Source organism: Anarrhichthys ocellatus, unplaced genomic scaffold (assembly GCF_004355925.1).
Source record: "Anarrhichthys ocellatus isolate YVR2014 unplaced genomic scaffold, GSC_Weel_1.0 scaffold26, whole genome shotgun sequence".
Taxonomy (NCBI): Eukaryota; Metazoa; Chordata; class Actinopteri; order Perciformes; family Anarhichadidae; genus Anarrhichthys; species Anarrhichthys ocellatus.
The window spans coordinates 3,686,334-3,700,430 of record NW_022280056.1 but is presented as its reverse complement, the minus strand read 5'-3'; positions in this window follow the sequence as shown (position 1 = coordinate 3,700,430).

Below are 14,097 nucleotides of genomic sequence, written 5' to 3'. Positions count from 1 at the left end.
GTGTGTGTGTGTGTGTGTGTGTGTGTGTGTGTGTGTGTGTGTGTGTGCGTTTGTGTGTGTGAGTGAGCGTGTCTGCATTTTCCTGTGTGCCAGTAATGTCAAATCTGTTGTCATGGAAGTCGGCCATCTTGTTCTTACGCCTGCAACGACAGAGAGGGGAAGCAGGGCAGAGCTGTAGTTTATGTTTATTTGTGTATCTGTGCAGTGTAAATAAAGGAAAATACTGTATTTGGTGAGATTAAAAATAGCTCTATCCATATGCACATATTTTTATAGAGATCTAAAATGTTTTTTGCACACAAATTTGAATTTCAAGTTGCTTGTTTTTCCTCTGTTGTCCTCTTGTGAATGTATGTTTCTTTTCAAACCGGAGAAAGCCGTGAGGGAGACCGACCCTCCTCTCTGCAGGCTGGCTGAGGTGGAGGAGTGGGGTTTTATTTTTTTATTTTGAAAAAGAGACAGATGTGAACAGGATGTGATGTGTTTCTGTAGCTTTGTCTCAGATTTCTATGTATTTGGTGTCTAAACAACAGTCTTAAGAAGCGGGCTCAGTGATGCAAGACAAATTCATTTTAAGATGTTTTGTTCCATACTGACGTCTCTGCAATGTGGCTAATGTTCCAAAAGAATCAAATGGTGTTTTTTCCTTGTAGTAATTTCAAATATACGGCATTTTATGCAACACAGAAAAGAATACTCAATGTATTTATTTGTCCAGATTGATTATGAAACAACTTGCAGCCATTTAAATACATCTGTGAGCTGCTGACTAAAGGAAAATATACAATACCAACGAAATCCAGTATTGTAAGTAATCTCTGAGCCGCCCTTCTCCAGCTGTTCTTCGAGCTGGATCAGCTCTGACACCACTTAGTGGTTCTGTACATCTAAAGACAACCAAACTAACTAACTTACTAAATATGTGTAGCCAGAGTGCAATAATAATATATACTTGTGGAGAATATAGTAACATCCACACATAAAACAACCACACTCTTGTGTTCGTACATAATGTAGAACTACTATATATGATATAAACCCATTTTTATATGACGATGGAGCGTGTTTCTATCTCTAGTGTTCATGCGACTCTCGGTACTGCCTGTGGCTGGAAGCAGTGTTGGCTACTGTAGATTTATTTAAGAGAGCCGACGGTGTTTCTGACGAGGGACATGCATCTCTGCTGAGGACTCAACCATTTGCCACCCCACAATTTTATTTTCCCCAACTAACCCCCCGCCATGTTATCAGCATACGACGACCACGTTTGTTCCCTTCTTGCAGATCGACTCATGCAACCCCAAAGTGTGAATGACAAAGAATGACGTGTTTTCTTACCAAGCCATACATTTACTCTGACACAGCACAATATGTATGTTATTCTATTTTGTGCACAGTCTGGTTAGGCACAGTGACACAAGAAGCATGCTCGTAACCTACTTAGGTACTGATTCCTCTTTTAAAGGCAGCAGGCGGGTCGGCGTCTTTATTTGTTTCTTATCAGCACGTCACACGCACAACTCCTCAGTGATCTGAGTGAAATCCAAAGTGCTTTGATGCTGCAACAAAATCCCCACAGGCCCAGGATTTCATATGCTAAAACTGTACCCGTCTCGATGGGTATTCAAAGTGTTTGTCATCAATTAACTGGATGACAAAGGGTCTCTGGAGGTCGGCAACAACTCCAATGCGGAGTGAATTTTACTAAATTGCGCTAAAACTAGCATTTTCAATGAGTTTGCCGATACCTGCAGAAACCCTTTTAAACATGACATTGATGATGAGAAGAACACTTTCCAGATTATCAGAGATTATTATCCGATTATATTTTGTCTTCAACTCTCTCATCATCTTTGAATCCCCCGAGCAGTATGCATTAAGAGGGGCAAATAGTGAGCTGAGCTTCAGTCTGTATTCTTCAGCGCCGCCCTGTGATTGGTTGCCATCCATCCAAAGTTAGATAAAGGTTGGCATGTTGCAAAGAAACAATGAACAGCTTGGACAGTGAAATCTGAAAATGTGGCCGCTGATGAACGCAGCGTGTTCATCTTTTGATAGCACTCCTTTTTCCACTTCTGACACGCAGAAGCGCGCCGGACGCTGAGACGCCGTCCTCCCTCCTGCACACAGCGCAGCTGGTCTCGTCCCCCGGTTTAGAACCTTTGAACACAGGATGTGCTCGGACACTCTGTTATTGTGCAACTGCTTTGTCCTGTTTCGTGTCCTCTTCCTGCACAGATTGTCAGCAACATGGGAGGTTTGAAGTAGTCTGAAGACAGCCTCGTTTCTGTCTCGCTCTTATTGGACTTAGTGCGGACGACCCCGATCGACAGCATATCGCCATATTAATCGACACAGTTTGTTGGAGTGACTGCATAATTGTTCTTACAGATCTTTGGATCTCAGTATTTAAATCCTGTTTGTGAGGAAACAGTTTTGACTATTGCATGTTCTGATTTAAGAAAAAAAAAAAAAGATCTTTTGGGAAAGAATCATCTGGATGTTTTAGAGATTTTGATATTTGCATTTTCAGATGTTTCCATTTGTAGATTGACTACCTAATTGCACTGGGCTCTGACTAATTGGTATCTGATAAAATACTGATTGAATGACCCCATTCTTTATTGTCCAATGCAATACTGGGTGGTTATTTACTGTATGAGGACAGAGCTCCTCTTGGTACAGTTTTATAGAGAGAAACCTTGTTGGTTCTACTTTCTTCAGAGCTAACGTTATTTAATGTTGAGGTGAGTCACTTCTTCTCCTGATACTCGAAACATGCTAGGACTCCGCTGATGGTGAACCTGATTAAGCGATGTATATTTTATGTAGGAGTAGCCTCAGCCCCGATGCTCTGGAACGGGCGGATACGTAGAGTTGAGAAAGGTGGTGCTCGGTTCACGCTGAGCTGGTCCGGCCTCGCAGTGACTCCAGACTCCAGAGGGTTCAAACTGTGATAGAACTTGACTTTGATGAATCCGAAGCCTTGTGTTTTCTTTCTTTCTTTCTTTCTTTGTTTTTTTATTTATAACCTTTCAGTGAACGCCCCGGGCAACCCCCACCCCCAAACCCCCCCAAGCCTTACAAGGAGGGGAGGAGGTGTGTTCTATCTATCTGTCAGAGGAGAGCCAAGGTGTCTGCAATAATAAGCCCTCCGTTATTCCCTGTGCCAGAGGGAGAAGGGAGGAGAGGTGTTGAAAGGCTCGACACACAGTCGGACTCTCTACATTGTATCGTTGCTGATTATTGTGTGATGACCAACCGTTGTCCTGAAGGATGTTTCCCTGTCCATTAAAAAATACAAGATTTTTTTATTCCTGATACACGTCTGTTTTATTTCTCATGTTGGTGTCGATGGACCCGTTGATGATAAATAACTGCTGTGTAGAGCCATATATCAGCCAGTATTCACTTACTGCAGACATATTAGTATTTATTGTATATGAAAGATAATAAGAAACAATAGATTGCAGGACAGGACGGTCTCCACTAGAGAGCGCTGCCAGGTTTATCTTGTCATATCTTGTTGGCAAGTCTTTGAACTCTTAGATATCAATCAGTGCTGGTTTGGCTAAAGGGGAAAAGAAACGGCAAAAATGTACCAAATATTAGCAAGTGCCTCCCAGCCACATACTCATCCAATGTCTTCACTTCACCTCCATCTCTTCTCAGACAGCAAGATATGATTGATCTTGAAACATATTGATGAGGTGTTAGGATTAGCTGCCTCTGTAGAGTAGATCACAGTGGAGGCTTCAATGTGATGAAAACATGATAACAGAAGAGACCGAGATATTCCGATTTAAAGGACTAAACTAACTCTTATGGTATTTGCTGATATAATGGTTAGAAGAAGTAGCCCACTGGACAAACTGACAAAGGCAGACATGATTTTGTATGAAACCACAAAACTTTACTAATCTCGATTAAAAAAATGTATTTTGTCAACAGCTCAGCTGATTCCAAGGCTTATTCAATATACAGATGATCGTGAACAGCACACTGTGCTGGTAATCAGTGTGAACATAACATTTCATGTTTATATCTTTTCTCAACGATCAAAGTCGGCCAATTACTTTGAATGTTGCTCTATGATAAGGTAAGTAGATGTGGAACTTGATAAGGTAAGTTGTAGTTCTTTTCGTGTTCTTCCTCTTAAGTGGTATAAGTCCCTGCCTGTGTCTTGAACCGGAAGTTGGAAATGCCGTCTTATGGAGGACGTCTTTAGAAGGACGTGTGATAAAGGACATCTGATGCAGGACATCTTATGGAGGACGTCTGATGTCCCCCAAGACCCGTTTGAGAGGAGAACTTTGAGGAGAACCTTCAGGCCAAAGAGCTGATATCAGATCAGCCTGACCTCACAATCAGACAGCAGACTAGTGTGAGATAAATGGATTTTTGACTAACTCATTTTATATTGTAATGTCTGTTATAGTTAAAGCGGCCAGCAGGTGTCGCCATCTGACCACTAGGGGGGTTGTCTGTGCATGGTAGTCACGCTTCCTTGTAAAGTTTCTCAGAAGAAGAACAGCAAGAGAAGAGTGTGAGTAGAGAACAGGCACCCTCAATAAAACATTTGTTGAAAGTGTATTCAAGGTGTCTGCTGCCGTTCTTTGGTGCGCCCGTCATCATACACTGACGGGAGGGCAACACTAGCAGGAAAGGGAAGCAGCACATGAAGCTTCTCTAGCTGCACACCAGACAGGTTAGGCTAGCTGCATGACGTCATGCTAATAACTTATTTAGCTTTTTAAAACAACGGGACAGATCCAGCACGGACAGCTAGGGAGAGAGGGACATGAAGCACCTGCTGAGACATGATGTATAGTTATAAATACATCATTATATATATATATGTGTGTGTGTTTTATATTATAGTGAATATTATTTCATGATATATATATTATTACATGATATACATTATTATATTATACAGAATATTATTATATGATATATATATTATTATATGATACTGAATTCCCTGTGAGGGTGACTAAAATAAGATGTCCTGACCTGTTTATCAAAGTGTTATTTACTGCTTTTTTCATGTTGGAATAAAGGTTAAATATTTAACTGCAAAGTAGTAATACGTGTTTGATACCATCATTTTTTTGCATTAAATCATTCTGGGATGTTTGCTGAAATTGATTGGATGTGGCACAGCCCTACAGAGAACATGTTCCACCAGCCGCCACTGCTTTTTATATTGCCTAGTGCTTTTTTTTTGACATCTTTTCTGAATTCATTTTTTGTCTCATGTGAAGCTTTATCAGTTGTAGAGAAGGTGCTCTGTAGACACACGTTGTAGGTAAGTAAGAGAACCACTAGGTGTCACTGTTTGATTGTTTAATAAGGACAGAGTTGGTGAGAGGGCCTGTTCAGCGCATCATTTTAAATCAATGAAGATACTCATCACTGAATTTACACTTTTAAAGGTTCAATGTCTTTAATAAGGAGTATTTTTTCTCCTCTGTTATTCTCCTACATTTATTTTCTAGTGTAACGGAATTACATGATCTTTTACCAAACTGTCCAAATCCGTTTGGTTCAGCACCAAAGACCAATGAGTACATCACGATTGGCCCAGAGAGGAGCAACCAGCCCTGAGGAACCGCCAACGGTGTTTTCGGCCCGTCGGCTCACATGCGTTTGCTGCACCATCTCGCCTCATGACTGTGGATCCGCTCCTACAGTTCATCCATTCAATGCAACAATAGATGGTGCTGCTGAACACGATCCGCAGTAGAGATGTTACTGCTCAGCCGCTTTGCATGCAGTGTGTTTGTTAGTTGTAATATGTTCCTGTGAGAAGTAAAGGTCAAGATGACAGATTCTCAGAAGAAAGAGAAAGCCTCCCGCCCCTCCTCCTCTCACACGAGCCATGCTGCCTGCTCATAGCTATTCTTTTAAAATGCCACCATTTATTCTAGCCTTTGCTTAATTTACCTGTTGCAAATTCAATTTAAATTTATGCCCCATTTCTTAGAAATCAGTCTTTGGCTTTTTGTACACTGCCTTTTGATGTGTCAACAGACACATTCTGGGTTTGAATGCAGCTCTGCGTCTCCGCCATTGAAATTAGCCGGTCAAAGCTTCAGAGTTTGGCTGCGACCATTAAAGAAACATCTGTCTTTTTGGCTTACACTCCCTCTGAAGCGTGGTTTAAAACGACAGCCAGCTCGCAGATAGATTCTCACTCATCTCCATATGCCGCTGCACTTATCTGCTCTTCAAACAAGTCCGTCACCTGGTAACAGTCTGCTGTCAGGCAGCCAGCTTTTCCATCTTCATGGTGCAACGAAACGTCCGCCATTAATTGGATATCCACATTTGGCTGTTCAGCAAAACGCCACACAACTTTGGTTATACTCTTCAAAAAGTTTCCTCCCTCAGCACCTGCTTGGAATCTGTGTGAAGCCGCTTTGTCCGGTGGTGATATGACGACTCTGTCAGTTAGAAAGCCACAGAGGAAACGTGGCGTCCAATGGCAGCAGGGCAGTGAGACTCGGCTGGAAAGCCTGGGTGTAAAACACTGTTGCAGTGACCAACTTCACTGTTGGAGCGTCCTAGAGCAAGAATTTGAAGGGGGGGTGCGTGAAAAGAAAACAAGGATCAATAAAATATAACAAAAGTCTGTTAGTCTATAGAGGGCTTATGCCAGTTGAAAGTCAATTAGGATACTGAGGAACATATTGACTCAACACAAGTGCTTATTTGAAGCTGAGTTTGGATTAGAGAAACACACAACATATATATATATATATATATATATATATATATATATATATATATGTATTTATCTTTTTTACTTCTGACAACTTGAAATACTGATCACAACTGTATCCCACACTCACACAGTCCTCCTCAACTGAATTGCAACTGACTGCTGTATTTTTGAAGATATACGTACGAACATCAAACTATCATGCAGAATCTGAGACTTGAGACAAGGATGCTTTTCCTGAGCAATCCTCGGTGACGGGACTCAGCAGAAAGCTGCGGCCGATACTCAAACTGAGTAAAGCGACAGGTTAAAGCACTCCACTGGAACATTACTCAAAGCGTTCTCTTATTGCAGAACGTCTGCACTCAGCTCCAGGGGATCCGTTTCAGACGGCCTCCCACATAACAGCAGAAACAATTGGATAGCCACTTACCTGCTCAGAAAGACACTTGGCTTAACGCTCTCTCAGGAAATCAGAGTTGTCGTTTTTTCATTATGATTATGATTATGTTTCTACAGTCCACGATCCACATCAAGACAAAGCTATGAGACTGAGTTGCTGCACCACATGGACTATAAGTATTGTCTATCCTATTGGTGAGCATTATCTCTTTTCCACTCTTTGATCTGGTCCTTGTTTCATTCATTATGAGGTCTACATTTTAGCATATGGGTGTTCTGTTTAGTTGCAGTAAGCTGCTGCATCAGAGGGTGAAACGTTGCACTGCCTCGTCTGCTTTCGCTTCAAAGTGAGGATACTCCAAATCACCTTCCTCGCCTCGACGGTGAACTTTATGATACCAGCGAGATCAGCGGTGTGAGTGGCCTCTGCTGGTGGAGGGAGAAGTCCATGTTTTAACCCTGTGGGGTCGAGCTGGAGAGGTGGGTGGGTGATCCTGGTGGTGGCCATATCCAACTAAGAAAGGTGGGACGAAAACATGTACATGTCCACGGCCACATAAACACTCTCTGTTATCTGATTTAGGAAATCAAGAACCCCGCAGGCTTTCTCACACAATGCTTAGACCACCAGAAAACAAACTGCACCTTTTCCAACAAATAAAAGATTTTTGATGAAAAGAACAACAACAAAGACAACCTGGGCTCGGTGGCATGGAGCTGAGAGTTCACCCAATAAACTATGCTGTGTTGCAGGAAAAGGTCAAGATTAGTGGTATTTCGTGATGCAACCAGTGGCGCAGTAACAATCAGGGCTGAAGTCATGCTGCTTAGGGAAGTGGAATCATTTCTGATCTCATCATATTATTCCATTGGTGGCTAATGAGGCTTATAGGTGCTCGGCCTGGAAACCCGCAGAGAAAAGGGTGGGCGGATGCTGAATACCTGACATTGTGTGCCGCTGAGTTTAAACACAAAATAAGAATGAGGAGTTGTTTCACTTCAATGACTACATTGCAATGAGATTCCAAATGAGCTGCGAGGAAACTGATTATCTTCAGAGTCCATTTCAGGAGTTCATTTGCAAAGTACTGGATATCAATTTAGGGGGACATTAAGTTCATTTCACATCTTGAAATGCAGAATTTTTCAACAAAGAACATCATTTAGTCTTTATCCTTATCTTTGTTATATTTCTGTGTTGTCATTAATTTACTGTCTATAGATGAATATTCTGCGACATAAAGGGAGGAGACAGAAGGCAGCTCTCAGGTGTTATTAGAAGAAGGAAAGCTTTAGCGTCTTCATGTATTTTTCTTCACTCATAAAAGTTATTTTTTTCTGTCCTCTCTCTAACAACACATGTACGTGTACACATGTACACGTACATGTGTTTTCCATAACTCCCCAACTTCATGTATCTGCCTTCATATGAACTACATCAATTTCTGTCACTGCCCCGTCTCCTTCCCTTCATCGTGACCCTTCGACTGTGAGTGTCCCCTCATAAGATGTGTAGTATACGTGTGTGTGTGTGTGTGTGTGTGTGTGTGTGTGTGTGCTTGTTCAGTGAAAGCTGGTGATTATGTGTACTGTTCTTGTATGGATTTGTATGTGAGAGTGAGAGAGAGAAATAAATTAGGAATTGATTTTTGTTATCAGATTACTGCATCTGCAAAACCACAGGAAGTACTGAATGATACTCTCAATAAAAAGATTCGGAAATATAAGGGAAACTAATTGATCCCCGTGTGTTGCGTTGTGTGTGTGTGTGTGTGTGTGTGTTTGGGGGTGGTGGATATTCTAGCATCTGTTTCCCTGTCTGTCTGTTTAATATTTGTGGTTGAGTTACCCTCCCTGTGTGTGTGTGTGTGTGTGTGTGTGTGTGTGTGTGTGTGTGCGTGTGTTGCACACCCCTTGCGGCCATTATGTCTCCCAGACAGCTGTTTGGTGACCTGATAACACCCCTCGACTCCCTCCCCCAGCATGTCACACACACACACACACACACACACTCCCACACACATGGCAGCCCAGCATCCACCGGTATCCTCAAGCCATCACACACACACACACACACACACACACACACACACTAACACAATCACATGCAGACACCTTCAGTCCCACACATGTCCAGCTTTGTCCATTCATAGCTGGAGACAGAACACACAGACCTCCTGAATTGTTGTTTTTTGATCATCACAAGGGTAAGAACAGATTACTCTCAGTGGTTCATGAAAGAGACATGCACGAGGACACCAGGGCCAACTGCTGTACCGAGGCCAGTTAGCCGGTAACTCACCCCCCCAAAAAAACACACTGAAACGCAGACAGCTCTGGGAGTTTAGGCAAAGGATTTGACAAATAAGCAACATCCAGTACTGCAAACTCCACCCTAAAGGTCGCATTATACTATAAAATAACTGGGTCATACTTCATGTTCATAGCTGTCTGCTGCAACAGTCGAAGGGAGACGCAATATTGTTGAAATATAGGGATAAAAGCGTATATTTTCGGACAGTCTCACCTGGAAGGCCTTCAATTGTTGCACTTTATTGGTGATGGTCGAAAACGATAGAGAGAGAAATTTGAATCCAGGGTCCTTTCTCACCCCCGCACAGAATGTCAGATCGATTTTTTGGGGAGTAAACTGGCACCTTTAACACAGGAGCACCGGCTTTTTTGCGAGACACCAAAGGAGCTAGATTGAGCTATAGGCTCCTGTGTTCCTAAAATAGTTAATCCTTTTGCAGATAATTAGGGTTTCATGGGATTTTGCCAATCCCATGTGTTGGTTTTTGTGGATTTCAGCAAATCTTGTGACAATGTTACCTCTGTAATCCTAAGGGACTTGCTGCAGGAATTATGAGAGCTGAATTAGCCTTATTAGCATTTAGTTGGATGCTTTCATAGTGAGGATGTGCCATGCCCCCTTTTCCTGTCTGTGATATTCATGTTCAAGAAGCTGCAGCCAAACTGTCTGGAAAGAGTCCAATGTGAAGGCATCAGGAGGCCATCTGATATTCAATTCAATTCAATTCAATTTATTTTTGTATAGCCCAAAATCACAAATTACAAATTTGCCTCAGAGGGCTTTACAATATGTACACATTTGACATCCTCTTGTCCCAGGACCCTCACATCGGAACAGGAAAAACTCCCCCAAAAAAAAGAGACCAGAGGGAGAGACCTGTGGGAGAGCAACAGAGGAGGGATCCCTCTCCCAGGATGGACAGAAGTGCAATAGATGTCATGTGTAGAACAGGATAGTGATTTACAACACATTCAATGTAATTACAGCACATTCAATGTATGACAGAACCAGGAGGCAAGACCTGGTCCAGGTATAACCCGGATACACAGGAACCTGTGAGGCGAGAAAGCACCGACACTCTGGTGAAGAAGCAGGTCAATAATGTGCATTAATGGTATTGGTAATATGAAATAGTAATGTGAGTAATGATAAAAGTGATATTAGCAGTTGGAATCAGCAGGGCCATGGTAGGAGGAAGGACCAGGGTCCAGATGAAACCATGCTCCATGGAAACCTGTGAGGAGAGAAAGCACAAGGACTCCGGGGAAGAGACAAAATCAGTACTGTGCAGTAATGGTATCGGTAATAGGGGTAATAATGTTAATAATGAAGATCGTAGTAGATGTCAGCAGGGCCATGGATGGTTGAAGGACCAGTGTCCAGATAAAACTGCGGTCATGGGAACCTGTGAGGCAAGAAAGCACAAATACTCCGGGGAAGAAGTAAAGTTAGTAATGAGCATTAATGGGACATCAATGCATACAGACAGAGGTGAAGAAGAGGAGGAGAGAGGTGCTCAGTGTATCCTAAGGAAGTCCCCCTGTAGTTTTTGCCGATACCAGTTTGTCTAAGGGCCGGTCCAAGGCAAACCAGAGCCAGCCCTAACTATAAACACTATCAAAGAGGAAAGTCTTAAGCCTACTCTTAAATGTGGTGAGTGTGTCTGCCCCCCGGACTGAAACGGGACGCTGGTTCCACAAAAGAGGTGCTTGATAACTGAAGGCTCTGGCTCCCATCCTACTTTTTAAGACTCTAGGAACCACAAGTAACCCTGAATTAATGGAGCGCAGCTCTCTAGTAGGGCAGTATGGTACTATAAGCTCTTTAAGATATGATGGTGCCTGACCAATTCGGGCTTTGTAGGTAAGTAAAAGGATTTTAAATTCTATTCTAGATTTTACAGGGAGCCAGTGCAGAGAAGCTAATACAGGAGTAATATATCTCTTTTCTTAGTTCTTGTTAGTACACCAGCTGTAGCATTCTGGATCAACTGGAGAGATTTAAGAGACTTATTAGAGCAGCCTGAAAATAAGGAATTGCAGTAATCTAGTCTAGAGGTAACAAATGCATGAACTAATTTCTCTGCATCGCTTTGAGACAGGATGTGCCTGATTTTTGAAATATTACGTAGGTGAAAAAAGGCAGTCCTAGAAATGAGTTTTATCTGAAAGTTAAAAGACAAATCCTGATCAAAGGTAACTCCAAGATTCTTTACGGTGCTGCTGGATGCCAGCGCAATGCCATCTAGAGAAACTATATGCGACTGAGTGTGACGCGGTCAGAGTGAGAAAGCACCTTCACACCAACATGCTGATGTTTGTAAGTAGTTCCACCTGTGGTGGACGTTACAGGGGTTTTCTTCTTGACCCGTTGTCTCTGCAGCATTGTGGGCTACCATACAAATGAACACAAAGAATTTGTAAAGTTAGTGTGTGCTCTCATGGCAGTCATGGTCATGGTAGACTGGTGATCTGTCCAGTGGATTTCTTTCTACGTCCCTTAAAGGACTAACAGGGTCTGCATTCAGTACACGCTCCAGCTTACTGACTAATAACTGGAAATGACAAACGGGTCACTGGTCAAATGTAGGCTATGCATCTCCATATATGTGTCAAATCAATACTGAAAGATTTTCTGACCAGGCAGACTGCAATGCACTGTGGGAGGGTTGCGCAATCGCCTATGGAGACACTGTATGGAAGAAAATGTCAAGCCATGAGAATATTGTTATTATATTATAGGGAGGGGGAATATTTCTGTGGTGCCCGATAGTTTCAGAGTCTTAATGACTTTAAGGTACTTCACTGCATTCTTATTTCCTGCACTAAGAGGCCACTTCTCTCTTTACAATGTAATCCCCGCAACCACCTTAATGTGCTTTGTTGTACTTGACAGAACATTTTTAATCATTACAGTATTTTCTAATACTCCATTTTAATATTCCATAAAGTCTTCCCTCATGCTCTGGACTGCCTTATGACGCTTCACTGGTACCCCAGGGACATAGCCGACTATAATGTGTTTGTGATAGTGAGGCCACAGTAACCTGACTGAGCCTTATGGCATTTCTAATGTCACAATGGCATTCTGGGACATTTGAAACACATCTTACTTGCGGGTTTGCTGTGGTCGTTGTTGGTGTAACCTGTCCTTGTGGGATCACTGCAGCTCTTTATTCCACAGTAGCGGGGTCGCCGCCTGTTTGTTTACTCTCCCTTGAATACATGTGTGGTTCAACTCCCGACAATGAATTCTATTATAACTTTCAAAAAAAAAGATTTATAGTACATCCACACACTGAAAGAGAAGCAGTGACCAGTACAAACACACACATGACCACACACACACACACACACGCACACACACACGCTGACTTCTTTGAGCCTCTCCAGTCGTTTGATGGTCAGGTGTGAGTTGTGACTGTTAAAGCCATTTGTGGAGCCAGTATTAATGCATGTAGTAACACCCCCTGCCTCCCCCTCTCTCTATCTCTCTCCTCCCTCTGCCCCTCGCTGAGCCTCTCTCTCCTCTTTGCTCCCCTCTCCAGAGAGAGCGCGAGAGAGAGAAGAGAGAGAGAGAGAGAGAGAGAGAGAGAGAGAGAGAGAGAGAGAGCGAGAAAGAGATTGTAGGGGGGAGGAATGTGGAAATTCACATTACAACTTCCAAGCCACGGAAAGGCAGAGAGCCACTGCTGAGCCTGCTAATGATACTAAATGATAGATGGATGGATGGATGGATAGATATAGATGGATAGACAGATAGATAGACATATATGGATAGATATTTGTTTGTTCTCTGATGAGGAAGTTGAGTGAAAGTGGCATCTGACATTTGGCCTGACATTTCATGAAACGCCTGCCATCTTACGGCCCTAAGCTCACTCTCTAATTGACGTATGCATCTTAATGCTGTCACTCTCCATGTATACTTACTGTACCTTAAAGAGGAACTCCAATTTTCATATTAAGGTCAGTTTACTCTATGGGGGGGGCAATGAGAACATGACTCTAGCAGACCAACAACACTTAATGAATCTCAACTTGGGCTTCCAGACTGCAACAGAAAGTCTTGGTACACAAACTAAAAGATGCCTATTGGCTGAATGGATCCAGCGTTTGTTAAGAGACTGAAAGTCAGTTTTTCTTCTCAGCCCTGCTGCATCAATTGTGACTATTTAAAAAAAAAAGTCTGTCAAGTCCCCCACCTTTCATACTAAATGGCAGGAGTAGCCCATAAAGCGGATCCATTGAGCGTCCTGTGGTTTGACAGTGATGGGAGCAGTGTGTGGCAGGAACCAAAAAGTCGGTGTCCTCTGTTTCCAGGTCGGAAGCAGTCCAAGTTAACCCGTTACGCAACCTGATCAACAGGCGACAAGGTATGGAACTTTGGTGGAATCCCTGCAGGTAGGCTGCCACGCGTCCTCTTTTTAAAACGTTAACAGTGACGATCTCATGACACAGTAAAACGTGGAATCCATTTTTTTCAGTTCGCTCAACAAAACATTGAAGTGTTTTTATTTTACTGTGTAGGCTGCGTGCACACTTCTCAGTCTGCATGCATCCACATTTACAAGTTGTTCTCTGCAAGCAGCGGTGCTCCCACGTTTTAACTCAACAATGCTGCGTGAAGGTGGAACTACCGACTCTCCTCTGGC